This window comes from Tenebrio molitor, chromosome 2 (genome assembly GCF_963966145.1).
Source record: "Tenebrio molitor chromosome 2, icTenMoli1.1, whole genome shotgun sequence".
NCBI lineage: Eukaryota > Metazoa > Arthropoda > Insecta > Coleoptera > Tenebrionidae > Tenebrio > Tenebrio molitor.
The window spans coordinates 31,498,743-31,513,212 of record NC_091047.1 but is presented as its reverse complement, the minus strand read 5'-3'; the positions used below and the strand labels follow the sequence as shown (position 1 = coordinate 31,513,212).

The 14,470-nt window shown below is 40.8% G+C and overlaps 1 long non-coding RNA gene across 3 annotated transcripts; it reads right to left on the bottom strand.

The window, feature by feature from the left end:
- Positions 1-2,824: 2,824 nt before the first annotated feature.
- On the bottom strand, positions 2,825-4,164 carry LOC138123522 (uncharacterized). 3 transcript variants are annotated; one of them, XR_011156836.1, is made up of 3 exons: positions 3,803-4,080; positions 3,608-3,752; positions 2,825-3,554 (listed from the first exon to the last, which is right to left on the bottom strand). It is a non-coding gene; the product is annotated as an uncharacterized lncRNA (long non-coding RNA). The 3 variants fall into 3 exon arrangements; XR_011156835.1 differs by having other exon boundaries at positions 2,825-3,752; positions 3,803-3,932; positions 3,983-4,080; XR_011156834.1 differs by having other exon boundaries at positions 2,825-3,752; positions 3,803-4,164.
- Between the last annotated feature and the right edge of the window lie 10,306 nt (positions 4,165-14,470).

Sequence of the window (14,470 nt, the reverse complement as noted above, 5' to 3'; positions counted from 1 at the left end):
GGCTTGTGGCTCAATTCTGCAAACTCGTGTGAAATCTTTCATTTTCAATACTTGTAATACAGGGTTATTATAAATGTTTGTAGTCCAAGAAGGCCATCTTGTGCCGTCTTGTTTCGATTGTGCACTGTATCGAGTGTTACCACCGGCCCTCGAGGTGTGATCGGGACCGGTGTCGTTTTGTTGACCGGTGTCTCTGCTTCGTCGGAACGACTCCCACAAGAGCCGATTCGTCCCGTCTCTCGAAGCGTTCTTTCGTCGAAGAAGATCGCCGTCTCGTAGCCCAGCTCACTTTTACCGGAGCCAGGCTCTGAAAAGAGCCGCAGTCTCGTTTTTTGGGGAGAGGAGTGAAATGACGCGCACTTTTTTGAATGTAAAAACCAACTTGTGACGTTTCTCGGCCGACGCCGCCTATTTGTTCAGGGAAGTTGGGACTAAGTTGTCCTGACCAAACCGGGACGCAACCGGTGACCGGTGACACTAGTGGAATATTGGCATGAGTGAGCTCCTGACCAACTGAAACTGTAAAAGTCACTGTCAGTGTCAAATCACTGGTTGCCGCTTTTTATTGTTTGGTTTTTACATTAGAATAAAAATCAGTCTTTATTAAGAGCTGTGATTAAGAGTTAAGACCACAGACGACATAGCAGACAACGATGAGTATACAACAGCGATCAAGGTTAGGTTAGTAAATTTCCGCAAGTTTCATGTAAATTTATTTTCGGGTTAACCGTGTTCTTTTCTAAATTCTCTCTTCAAATTGTCAGTTTCCCCTAGACAGATTTTTGGGATTAAAAGGATTTTTATGGTTGCAATGGGATACATGTGGAATGGAATACTTTCATTATTATTTCATTTTATCGAAATGTTGCAAGAGATGAAAACGGAGAATGGTCTTATAGCGTCCAAGCATGTAAGGATGAATATCTAGCAAAGTTTCCTAATTTAGACATAGAGGAACAATCTTAAGGCTAGGGCCACACTACAGACTAAATAATTGGCCGATAATTTAGTCCGATTGGGTAGCTTCCGCGCACACCAGGCAAACTAAACTGTTTGGTTGGCTGTTGGTGGCGTTGGTGCGCAGACAGTCGACTATTAATCGGCCGACTGCTTATGCACAGTTGATAAAATCAATGCGATTTTAATTAAATATGACATCTGACATAGGATAAATATATCCTTTAGTTCAACATATTAAATACCTTTCATAATCATAAATTAAAAATCAAAATTTTTGCACTGTGCCAGGACTCACTGCTGATTTACTACATAAAGCTGGTCTTTTTTCAATTTTCCTACTTTACGCGATATTAATTAAATACATAAAGTCCATTCACGTTGGATTTTCCTAGTCAAGGTCAAATAATTCAATATTGTGGCGGTGTGACTTTTAGTTCAAAAATGCTTTAGCTGTGTATATCACCAATACGGGCTGATAAAATAACCAAGTCATTCGTAGACTGTAGAGGTTATGTTATTCGCTGTCAGCAAAGAAACAGTCATTTTTCAAATATTGTTATTAAACTTTTTAGAGGATAACAATAGGTAATAATACATCCATTTTCTTATCACTTGCACTAAAAATAGTGTCAGTTGTTAATCGGTATGATGATAGGATTAGGAACATACAATAGGTACCTAACTCCTACCTACTGGTGTTGTATTTTTCTGCTTGCGTTGTTGATTAAGTGAAACAACCCTTAATGACTACATTTACTTAACCTTCTGCGACTAACATGATGATTGATGAGTGATGAGGAACCAGAATAAGTTATAGAAGATGAACCCAATAGGAAATTGTGTGAAGTTTTTTTCATTGGAAGCGATGGAAGTAAGGAATGCATCTAAATGATGGAACAAACTTGGCAATAAAATTTCAGTTATTAAGAGACACTTATACGTTTTGATTGTGGTTATGACGTTTCAAGAATGTATTGTTACAATTGCATACCACAAAAGAAAGGTGTATTTTGATTTTTAATGATTTTTTTCTAATTTAAGTTTTTTCGATGTACATATTACCTTTAAAATAACGTTGTATTGTTAAAACTGCTCAATAAAGGTCGTAAATAGATTATAATAATGTTAATACATACAATACATTAAATATTAAAGGATTCTAACTAATTAATTTTCGAACTGAAGCTACTTTTTCTTGAGTCCGTATTAGCTTGCGGGTTTCGTCACATTACGTCAGTTGTGGAAGGTTAACGCAATTTTAAAATTAACCTTTTTTTTTTCGCCATGGTAAAATCACCCAGGAATAGAATTTTATTAAAAAATCTGTGATTTTATTTCACACGTCAAACTAACATTCAAAATTAAAGACGTCAAATCGATCTCAATCGCTCTATCACGAATAAAACACGATAATGTAAAAATTACTAGGAAAGGAGGCGCAGGCTTGCAACGTGACAACAATTTGGCAGGGAAAATCCAACGTGAATGGACTTTATGAGATTTAACATAAAGTTGACTCAAGTTGCAAAAAACCACAGATGAAAAATTAGGTTGGTATTAGCTCTCATCGTGTTTGGTAATTTTGAAGAATCACTGTTGGTAACATTGCTGAAATTTAAACTTGTCAACAATTTTGACATTTAAATTCATTTGCGGCATTTATTGAAATAAATTACAATTTGCAATAAAATTAGAAGCAATCGATCCAAAACGACTTGTGCTATCAAAGCATATGAAACAATCGCTTGTGAGATGCACGTTAGAATTGCAATCTGCATACCCGGAAGCTTCCCAACGTCAACTTGAATCGAAAGTTCAGAATATTTTTGCGGTATGAACGGTTGATTTAATTACAATACAAGCATACATACATACAATGCAATTTATCCATTTTATGTGTTTTATATTACAATAGCTCACGAACAACTCTTTATTCTTAAATTTAGACTTTACATCGCCATCAACACAGCATTCAAAAATCAGATTTACATTACATTACGTATGTAATGTATATTTTCAAAAACATATGTTGTAATTTTTTAAGAAATTAGGTCAGACCTACTTGTGTAAATTTTAGTAATCGATAAATGTATTACATTCCAAACTCCATGGACCTAATGTTATGAAAACTAATGCTTTAAAAATATAATTTGCAGACTTTAAATTTTGATATTTGTCATGTTTTCGTTTACTTGCTTCTTCAGCAGCTGATCCTGCAATTATGGAAGTTTTTCTTATGTAAGAATCAGTCAAAGTGTCAACACATGTTACATCCCATATTAGGCGTTGACCTTTACTCCATGGAATGAGTGTACCACCATCAGGTCTTTTACCATCATCTCTCAAGAGGCCACATGGTTCAAGAGAGGAGAAAATGTGGATAGAACTTAAGGCTCGCTGGATAATTTGATTTAGATCCGAATGTCTTGAAAATCTGCCCTTATTTTTAGGACAAGTCTGTGACGGCCATCCTTTGAAAAATTTTAGTTCCTAATTTGATGATTATGTAATACATTTATTAAAGGGATTATATTTTGGGGCATTTCAAAGTGGCTTGAATTTATATTTTATCGTTTCTACTCAACTTCTGCCACCTGTAATTATTCCAATCCTGATGGGAACAGTATAAGTTAAGCTTACTGCTCACTTCATCTGAAATCTTCTTTCGTGTCAGAACAAACATAACAGGGGATCTGCAAGAATTGACATTGCACATTTATGTCCTAAAATACGCAATTCCTTGACCGATTCGTCTGTTTTGTTGTTAGTTTATTGGAACAATTCCGAAAGTACTAAAACAATAAAATTAATTTGGCAGGCACTTGGCGATTATCAATTCTACATTAAAAAAAGGTAGAAAACTCGTTTGGCCCCATCTTCAACCAAAAAATAGACAAAAATAGCAACTTAACACGTTCTTCTAATTTATTTATGCTGTACCTAACCTCAAATAAATAATTACTAAAAAGTTACTAAAAAAGGTCGTTATAAAATTCACACTAACAAAACTTCTGTTACATACTGCAACCAGTCACCTTACACTATGTAAATTTTCGAAGGTCAGTTGCAAAGTGGTTTTATGCAACTTGAGTCAACTTTAGGTTTAAAATATCCTTTGGTTCAATATATTTTATTACTTTCATATTCATAAATTAAAAATCAAAATTTTTGCACTGCAGAGAGCCACTGCACGCATAATATGTGTGCCGACCGGATAGTCGGTGAATGTGCGCACTCGCATTGTACACCATGCTCTATCAATAGTTGGCCAACTTTCTTGTTGAAAGGGAATTCCAACTATTTTTCGATCAATCTGTCGGCCGACTACAATCGCTTTAGTGTGCGCACTCACATAAGTCCTCATACTTATTAAGCAACCAACTAAACTGTCGGCCGATGAAAAGTCTGTAGTGTGGCCCTAGCCTTAATGACCCACTTTCGAAGGATTGTGGATAGACAAAACTAGAGGTGTTTCGAAGGGAAAGTCGTCGGGAAGGCCTCAAGTTGAAGATATCGTTGAAGATTTGAGACAGAGAATGGAACAAAATCCCAACGTCATTATGTTGCATATTGCAACTGGTTTTTAAACAATACAGAGAGAGAGTACAGAGAGCAAATATTGGAAGTTTTTATGAACCAGTTTTGGTTATTTCCAACAGCATGGAGCTACAGCTCATACCACAACAGCAAATTTAGGAAGGATTTTATGTGGACCGTATCATAAGTCGAGGACTTAATCCAGAATGGCCTCTTCGTTCTCCTGACCTGACGCCACTTGATTTTTCAATATTTGGATGGTTAAAAGATAACGTATACAAACAGCAATTATATACTCGGGAGGAATTAATGGCTGAAATTACACATCATTGTCAAAATATTGATGCTCGCACATTAGAGAATATTTTTGAAAATAAAAAAAGAGTAGCTTTATGCCTACAACAGAACGGAGACCATTTCCAACATCTCTTGTAACTTAAAAGTGTGAAGTGTGTGTGAATAACTTAAGTGTGCAAAGTGTGTGGGAATAACTTAAGAGTGTAGAGTGTGTGCGAATAACTTAAAAGTGCGAAGTGTGCGTGAATAACTTAAAATTGTGAAGTGTGTGTGAATAACTTCAAATGAAGTGATATGTGGAAATCCTTTTGCAATAACCAATCTGCTGGGCAATATCATACCAGTGAATTTTATTGTTAATAATGTTGGGAAGAATATTTTCGTATCACGCGGGCAATGCCGAAATGGTACTGGAACTACTAGGTGGTAGTTTTCACTCATCCACTCTCTAGTTTAGATCTAGAGCAGTAGTGCGATGATGCCTGACGGAAGGTTACATGGAACAGGTCACTGCCAGAGTATAACATGAATTGCCGTGCCTTTTGGCCTAGGCTGGTAGGTACCAAACCTCCATTTGTCAAGTCTACGCTGGATGCAGCGATCGTGAAGATAGAGCCTGAACCAGGGATTGATGGTCCTGCCATAAGTGCCGTAAGTTCATAACCTGATTGTATTCAACGTTAGAACTAATAAGTATACCTCCTCTTCCATATTTGTTGCTGATTTCATTAACGACTATTCGAGATTGGATCAACGCATACACGGAACCTGTCCGATGTCGCCCATCTTGTGTATCCTGTCCCTAACATTGTAACATTGGAAATCATTTAATACACATCAACAACAATAAAACCATGCTAAATAGTCAAATAGTTTAATTTGTTGCCATATACTCAACACATAAATACAAAAAATGTCTTTATTCACAAAGATTTTATTCTTTCATTTTCCATCCACAGTTTTGGAATCTTGTGGTAACATTGTTTCCACGAAACTTATTAAAACAAAAATGATTCAGTTCCCATTGAATAATTTAACAGCAGCAATTCAGTTCCACACACATGTGGTTGAACACCAGCTTACAAAACTGAATTAGAGAAAATTAAATTTTATTGTCCGTGTTCAATACCGTTTTTTTTTGTTGTTCTGTCCCTCTCTCGCTCTGCACCTCAGGGGGATTAGCATCCCCACCTACTTGTATATAAGGGTGGGCGTCCCCCGAGAGTTAGAGTTGGTCAGTGTTGCTGTACTTAGTAAGGTATAAGTAAACATCGAAAATCACACGTTTTGTTTTATTCACATTTCACATTTAACCAAGTCGTTTGGAAACGCCAGCGACTTTGTATCGTCGAGACGATACATAAAAGTGGTCCTTCGAGCAGGATACATCGGTGGCCAACAAAAAGTACGTGAAATCAGTGAGTGTGAGTGAGCAAATTTCCAACGGCAGAACAATCAACAACAGCACGAGTCCGCAATCATCATCGAGGCAACAGCCCCACGAATCAGCAACAGTCGTATCGTCGCGAATTTGAAAAAATTCATTTACAAATTCAGGCGCTGGATGGGAATCAAGCAAGGGAGGAAGATTTGTTCAAATTTGAGGACGAATTCTATGATACAATCTCCTCAGCGGATGAGATTGTAAATTCAATCAAAAGGACATCAGGTAGACAACAGTCGACGGATGGCCTATCAGGTACGGGTCAGTCTCCCACAAACGTGTGCGAAAACGCGGTATCAGTTAAACTTTCCGAATCTAACTTCCCTACCCAACAAGCAGTCGAAAAACTGAAATGTAAAACGGAAACAATAACCTTGCCCGTAATCGAAATCAATGAAGCAGTCAGCACAATCAACAGTAGTGCCAAATCATTCGAAAAACCAAAAAATCTAAAATTAGCTGATCCTCAATTTTACATTTCGCGATTAATTGATTTATTAATTGAAATAGTATATTATATTATGAGGAGCAAAAATGAAGTTTTATGTGCTGCGGCTGGTAGATTGGCTGCCGAACGCAGTGAGGCAGACAAACCAGCCAAAGCACATAAAACCAATTTTGCTCCGAATAACATATACTATTTTTTCTTCAAACCTTCATAACAAATTATTTAAGACATGTTAAGAAACCAGGTAGGAATTTCAAATGATTTAGCTAGTTTACTTTACTGCCGATCATCAGCGGAGATAATAACTTCACGGACGCCCTCAGCGGAGATAATAACTTTCGGCGATGTCAAATTGCAGCGAGGATCGAAGGTTTTAAAATCCTAAGTACTAAATTGCAGCGCGCGGTTAGTTTGGGTCTTAATAACCTGATGTAAACTGCAGCGCTTATAATCTTAATAAGGGGTCGGCTTATCATTTAGAAATTTTCAGGTAGCACTGCACTTCTCAGTTCATTACGCAGATGTATCAAAGGTGTACATGATGCTCTTGAATCGATTCAAATTAAAACTCATCGAAATCAGGATTTTCTTCTGGTGAATGACAAAAGAAAAACATTATAATTTTTTCTTGCCACAAAAATTTGAAATTTTTGTCAACATCGTCAAAAATGTACGCGGACGGTACGTTTTCACACTGTACAAATTTTTTTAAACAATTATTTACTGTTCACGGATATAAAAATATAATTTAGGACCTTCCAATGATTTCGAAGAAAATGTTGTTACCCGTTACTATTCTCTTTTCCGAAAATTGCAGACTTTGCAGATGATTAATTAGTTACCTCCTTAAAAATCCCAGGTAAGGGATAGTTATTATTTATAATCGTCTACCTGCCCACTCCCTGGGGGGTAAAATGACAAGCGCTGCTATTTACTTATTTGGAAATCAGTACCTACTTCCCCTAAAAGATTAAGACTTGACCGCCGCTGCAATTTGATACTGCCCATAACTTTATCTGCCGCTCTCAGCGGAGATAATAACTTTATCTGCCGCTCGTCAGCTCGTTAGATGCCATGACAATGAAGTGACACTTTAGCATTATCAATGCAGCAGGATAATGTCATAATTTACGGACGTTTGAAGAAAAAAAGGTTTTATGGTCAATTCCTCAATTTTCCAAAATTTATGAACTTGTTCGACCGTTTGTGAGACATTGGGCAAACAGATGTGGGTGCTGTACACATCGGTAAAGTACCCCCGATTATCCAACCAAGTTGGGTTTTTTGAAATATCGGTCCGTTCGGGGTTTTGGAACTAATTTGACCGACGCTTAGAAGACGCATGAATAATTCATTGTCATGGCATCTAACGAGCTGACGAGCGGCAGATAAAGTTATTATCTCCGCTGAGGGCGTCCGTGAAGTTATTATCTTCGCTGATGAGCGGCAGTAAAGTAAACTAGCTAAATCATTTGAAATTCCTACCTGGTTTCTTAACATGTCTTAAATAATTTGTTATGAAGGTTTGAAGAAAAAATAGTATATGTTATTCGGAGCAAAATTGGTTTTATGTGCTTTGGCTGGTTTGTCTGCCTCACTGCGTTCGGCAGCCAATCTACCAGCCGCAGCACATAAAACTTCATTTTTGCTCCTCATAATATAATATACTATTGTCGGCCGACGACCAATATTGCGAAAAGTACTTTCAAACAAGTACCAGACGGGATCACAGCGGGAGATTTATTGTTAAACTTCCGTTCAAACACGACCCACCGAATTTGGGGGGGGTTTCCAAAAATGCAGCCATAAACCGTCTCCGCTCAATGGGAAACAAATTCAAACGCGATCCTCGACTGCAATCAGACTACAGCAATTTCATGGACGAATACCAGGCTCTCGATCATTTAGAGCAGGTACCTGTTTCGGAAGCTGCAGATATTTTGAATTTCTCATCAGGTTTTTTACCTCATCATATCGTGTTCAAATCAGACAGTACCAAAACAAAACTCCGAGTCGTTTTTGATGGATCTTGACAGACAACCTTCGGGAAAAGTCTAAATGATAATCTATTCAGTGGGCCGGCTCTGCAACAAGAACTATTCAGTATTGTCGCTCGGTTTGGCATTCATCAATACGTACTCACGGCGGACACCGCAAAAATGTATCGCCAGATATTGGTAGACTGTGATAATCGCAATTATCAGTTAATAGTTTGGCGACAAAGACCCGACTTACCCATCGAAACATTTCATCTTGGAGGCTCTCGAACAGATTAGGAACAGGTAGTCAGGTTATCAGAAGAGTTGCTTAATCCTCAACTGAACTGCGCTCAGTACATATGCAGGTACTTACTAAAAAGGATGGTTTTGTTGTTTCCTTCGACGTTGCCTGCTGTGGATTTTGCCACAAGATAGAGACAAAGAGACGCCAAATGTGGGGATTTTCCCAATTGTTTCAGCGGCAATCGAAGTACCGAAAGTAGGTACTTGTCGGCGGCATCATAAACCAAATTTGACAGGCCGTCCCAACAATATTATGAATTTCCAAAAACTATCGGGGGGTCAAAAGATCAAAATAGTTGTCCATTGAGCATTCAGATAGGAGAATCGAGAAGGGCGATGGCCAATAATAATTTTCAGGAAACGTTTACTGGGGGCTGGAAGGAGTGGTAAGACGTTGAGAAAAAATTATAAATAAGTGAGTTATAAGTAATGTTACGTTATTAAATTTCTCTTTTCTTCCCGAAATACCCGACTTGCTTGCGGGTCGAAATAATAACGATTTTCTGTAGACTGACGGCTCATCTGTCACTTACACAAAACACCTACGTCTAGAGAGTGTGATAGAGCAAAGATGAAGATGATTTATTTTGCACGGTATTAGTCCAGGAGTTGGTTAGAAAAAGACAAATGAATTTTCTTGAGTGTAACCCCCAAACAGATTTCAAAAAGGAAAGTAACAAACGGCTAACCTAGGTGTCTCGCTGGGCAATAACAATTCTAGTCTAGGATAACAAACGGTGGGAATTTCTCTCGCAAGATGATGAACAAGATACAATAATACGAAGATAATTTAACGTAAAACCTTCAATACTGAAAAAACCTAATTTATTAACTGAAAATATAAGGTGTGCTGAAGGCACTAAATTTTGTTAAAACCCAACATGACAATAGAAAAATTCCTAAACTTACTATTTAAATTTCCCCAACCCCAAAAACGTAAATCATTACAGAACTAAGTTCAAATACAAAGAAGAGATCTTAAGCCCGGCACGAAAGTGTTTTCTCCCTGGAGGGTGTAACGTTGTAGATTTCAAAGGGGGGTCGGAGGAACGTCCTACGAGCCCTTAACCAGCGCTAATCTGCTACGATGTCCGTATCTACGGAAGGTCCTCGAGGACTTTCCTCGCCCTGGGTCCTCCTGGGGAAGGAAAACTCTTCTACACGTGATCGACCTGGCGCAAGGAATAAAAAAATCAACAACTCGCCTTTCCTGACGAGGTCACTCTCGGTCTGATAACGGAAACGGTTTATAAAAAAGGCGGCTGATTAGCATCCTCACTTACTTGTATAGAGTGTCCCCAAAAAAGAAGACGAGTCCATAACTCCGTTATTTATCGGAAGATTTTAATTATCTGTACACCAAATTAAATAGTTGTTAATAGACTACAAAATGGCCTAATAAATTCAAGTATAGCCCCATGGGCTTCAAGGGCAAACTGTCAAAATATTTTTTTTTCAAATGGGATTACATATTTTTTTTAGTAATTCTGATAGAGATTTTTATTCTGAAAACAACAATGTATCACAAGTATACACTTAAATACCATAAATTTCACCAAAAAAATGTAAAAAAAACCTTTTTTGAAGGTAATCATATCCTCCTAATGTCATAAAAGAATAATAATCCCTATACTCCGTATCATTTCTGAATGGAACTATGGAACGGCAAAACAAAAAATGTCATTTGTTTTCATAGGCTTGTCGACTACAATCATTTAGAATAACCCTGTAGTAAGTGTAGTAAAGCAATAACAGTTTGTTTTTTTTGATGACATGTACGCACTGATTCGTCAGTTCAGGATTTTTATAAACAATAATTTCTTGTTCATGGAGCTGGAGGCCGACTTCGTCGACAAAGTCGAGGGTACCCCCCTCAACCAGACACTTCTTTGTCTTTGTCTTTGTCTTTGCTAAAAACCTCGGCAGTCCCGAGCCACGCCGCCACAAAGAGCGTTCCCGTGTATAAGTGGGGTGTAAGCTACGACGGCCGATCCGACTTAGTCGCGTTTTTAGAGAAGGTCAAAGATTTGACGGTCGCCAGAGGCGTCGTCACGGAGGACGAACTGTTCCGATCCGCGTACGATTTTTTTACGGAACCGGCGTTGACGTAGTACCACTCTGTTAGGGACCAGGTAGGCAGCTGGAACCAGCTGGTTACGCTGCTGAACACCAATTTCTTACCGTCCGATTACGACGAGACCATTTGGGAGACGCTGCGTTCCCGCTTCCAAAGGTCCGATAAACCAACGGCCATCTACGTCGCCGCGATGACAAACATCTTCAACCGGCTAACGGTGACGCCCGGACCGGAGGAACAGTTGCGTCTGATCAAAAAGAAGATATTACCGCGATACATTACCGCTCTAGCCCTGCAGAAGGTCGATAGTATCGAGCAATTATTGAGCTTCTGCCGCTGCATAGACGAAGCCGACGAGGCGAAAAACCGTAACCCCGTAAGAACGAGTAAAGCACCCGTGTCGAATTCGGTCGAGAGTCCATCACCCCGAAAACCACCGAGTCAGAGTCCGAAAAATTCAGTAAATTGTTGGAATTGTAACAAAAACGACCATCTGTACAGCCAATGCCCAAACAGACGCCAGAATCTGTTCTGCTACCGATGCGGACGGAAGGACACCACCGTGAAAGACTGTCCGCAGTGCTCAAAAAAACGTGGGCGGGTTTCAAACTCCCTCACCGAAGCCCAAAAACCTAACGAAACGCGAGCCTTCGCGAACCATAACAGACTCGGAAATTCCCGTATCGGTAGTAACGTCAAAAATTTCACGAGCGCCCCGGTAATAAAACCACTGGCGGATATATCGAAAATTCGGACGTCGGAGCACAGGGATGACAACCGCCCCTACGTATCAGTAAAAATAAATAACGAAAGCATCACCGCCTTGCTGTGAACCGTTCTGTTCTCGGACGCGAAGGGCTACGAAAGGTGAACTCCCTTGGTCTACCCGTTCAAGCGGTACCGGAAAATTTACTAGTAACGACCGCCAGCGACAGCAGGCACTTGATAACCGGACTAATCCACCTACCGATAAGCGTAAAAGGCCGCAGCGAGACGCTCCCCGTACTGGTCATGCCAAGTTTGAACCACACTCTCATTTTGGGAGTCGATATTTTTAAGAGCTTCCAGGTAAGCCTGACAATCAAAAACGATACCTGGCTAGTAGACGTGTCACCACCCCGTACCCCAGACGCGACGACGGGGCTAACACCGGTAAACGCCACGGTAGACGCACTCGAGACGCCGATGAAGGTGCCGGAGACGATGGGCCTGGTAGAGTTAACACCGAATCAAAAGAGACAAACACAGGAGATCGAAATCCTGTACAATCGCGTCAACTCCAACCAAAGGCTGGGCTCGACCAATCAGATAGAACACGTCATAGACACGGGAGACGCGAAACCGTTTAAGATACGCCAGTACCCCATGTCCCCCTACGTACTCGACAAACTTAAGGAGGAACTCAACAGAATGATCGAACTCGGCGTCGTGGAACCGTCGTACAGCGACTGGAATTCGCCAGTCCTCGTCAAAAAGAGCGACGGGACCTACCGATTTTGCTTCGACGGCAGGAAATTAAATTCGGTGACAAAAAAAGATTCTTACCCACTACCGCTAGTCGACCGAATCCTGAGTAGCCTGCGCGACGCCCGTTACCTCAGTAGTATCGATCTCAAACGCGCCTTCTGGCAAATCCCGCTGGAAAAATCTTCGCGAGAGAAGACAGCATTTTCGGTTCCAGGGTGCGGACTTTATCATTTCCGATGCATGCCGTTCGGGCTGTCAAATGCCGCGCAAACCCACCAGCGCCTGATGGACCGGAACTAGAACCTCGGGTGTTCGTCTATCTAGACGACGTAATCGTCACGTCCCGTACCTTCAGTGAACATATCGCACTCCTGAAAGAAGTTTGTAAACGCCTGGAAGACGCGAACTTAACGGTTAACCTCGAGAAATGTAAATTCTTCCGAAGTTCACTTCACTATTTGGGCTTCGTAGTCAATCGAGAAGGCCTCCGAACCGACCCCGACAAAATAACGGCGATGGTCAACTACCCCGCGCCGACGACCACTACGGAGCTGAAGCGATTTCTCGGGCTATGCTCGTGGTATAGACGGTTTATACCACATTTCTCGTCAATCGTGGCCCCTTTAAATGCGCTACTGAAAAACAAAGGGAGAAAGCTCCCGATCACGTTGGACCAAACAGCCTTGAAGTCTTTTCGAACAATAAAGGAGGTTCTCGTGTCAGCTCCCGTTCTGGCTTCACCAGACTTCAGTTTACCGTTTACCATCCAGTGCGACGCCTCGAATTACGGACTAGGGGCCGCTTTAACGCAATTCCAAAGCGGACAAGAAAAGGTGATAGCGTACGCGAGCCGAACTCTGACTAAACCCGAGAGGAATTATAGTGTTGGAGAGAAAGAGTGCCTCGCCGTCATAATCGCGATAGAAAAATTCAGACCATATGTCGAAGGCGCCTTCCCGAAGGAATCGGAAACCGTTGGCAAGAGAGAAAGTATCGACAATTGACGACCTCCTAATTGTTTCGAAGACGTTTGAAGCACATCTCGTAGACTTGGGACGTGTACTGCAACGACTGCAGGATGCTAGGATGACAATCAATTTGGAAAAATCTTCGTTCCTTCAACAAAAGGTCCACTTTCTGGCGCATGTCTTGAGTACTGAAGGCACTGCTACGGACCCCGAAAAAGTCGAAGCGATCAGAAACTTCCCAGTACCTAAGATGCAAAAACATCTGCGTGCCTTTTGAGGCCTGTGTGGGTACTACTGACGTTTCTCAGACCGTTTCAGCCACGAGACTGCTCCTCTAACACAGTTGTTCAAGAAGGGAACACGTTGGGCTTGGAGTAGTAAGGAGCAGAGTGCTTTCGAAAGGACTAAGGAACTCTTCCTGCAGACCGTCATCCTGCACTTTCCAGATTTCAGCAAAACCTTCTCCATGCAAACCGACGGTTCTGGTGTAGCGCTAGGCGTCGAACTCTATCAGTTAGACGATGAGGGGGAACACGGCGTGATTGGCTTTGCGAGTCGCATGTTGCGAGGGCCGGAGTTACTCTATACCGTGACGGAAAAAGAGTTGCTTGCCCTTATTTTCGGTTTGCAAACCGAACCATTTTGTTAGGCCACAAAATTATCATCAGGACGGATCACTACGCCCTAAAATTCTTGAAGAAGTGCCGTCTATTAAACGACCGACTCACCAGGTGGTCGTTACTGCTAAATGAGTTTGACTACGATGTCGAACACATTAGAGGCAAGGACAACATCGTCGCCGACACCTTGTCTCATTTCTCTCTCCACCAGAAATGGGCTCTATCCCCGTCCGCGGCCCCAACACTCCGATTGTCGGCGCCACTTGCCACGCAGAAACCGAATTCATTTCAGCCGTTTTTGCCTCTTCCCGGTTGGTTGGGTGAGTTGCAAGAACATTTCCAAAATCTCCAACCATTGCAGGTCGACGAT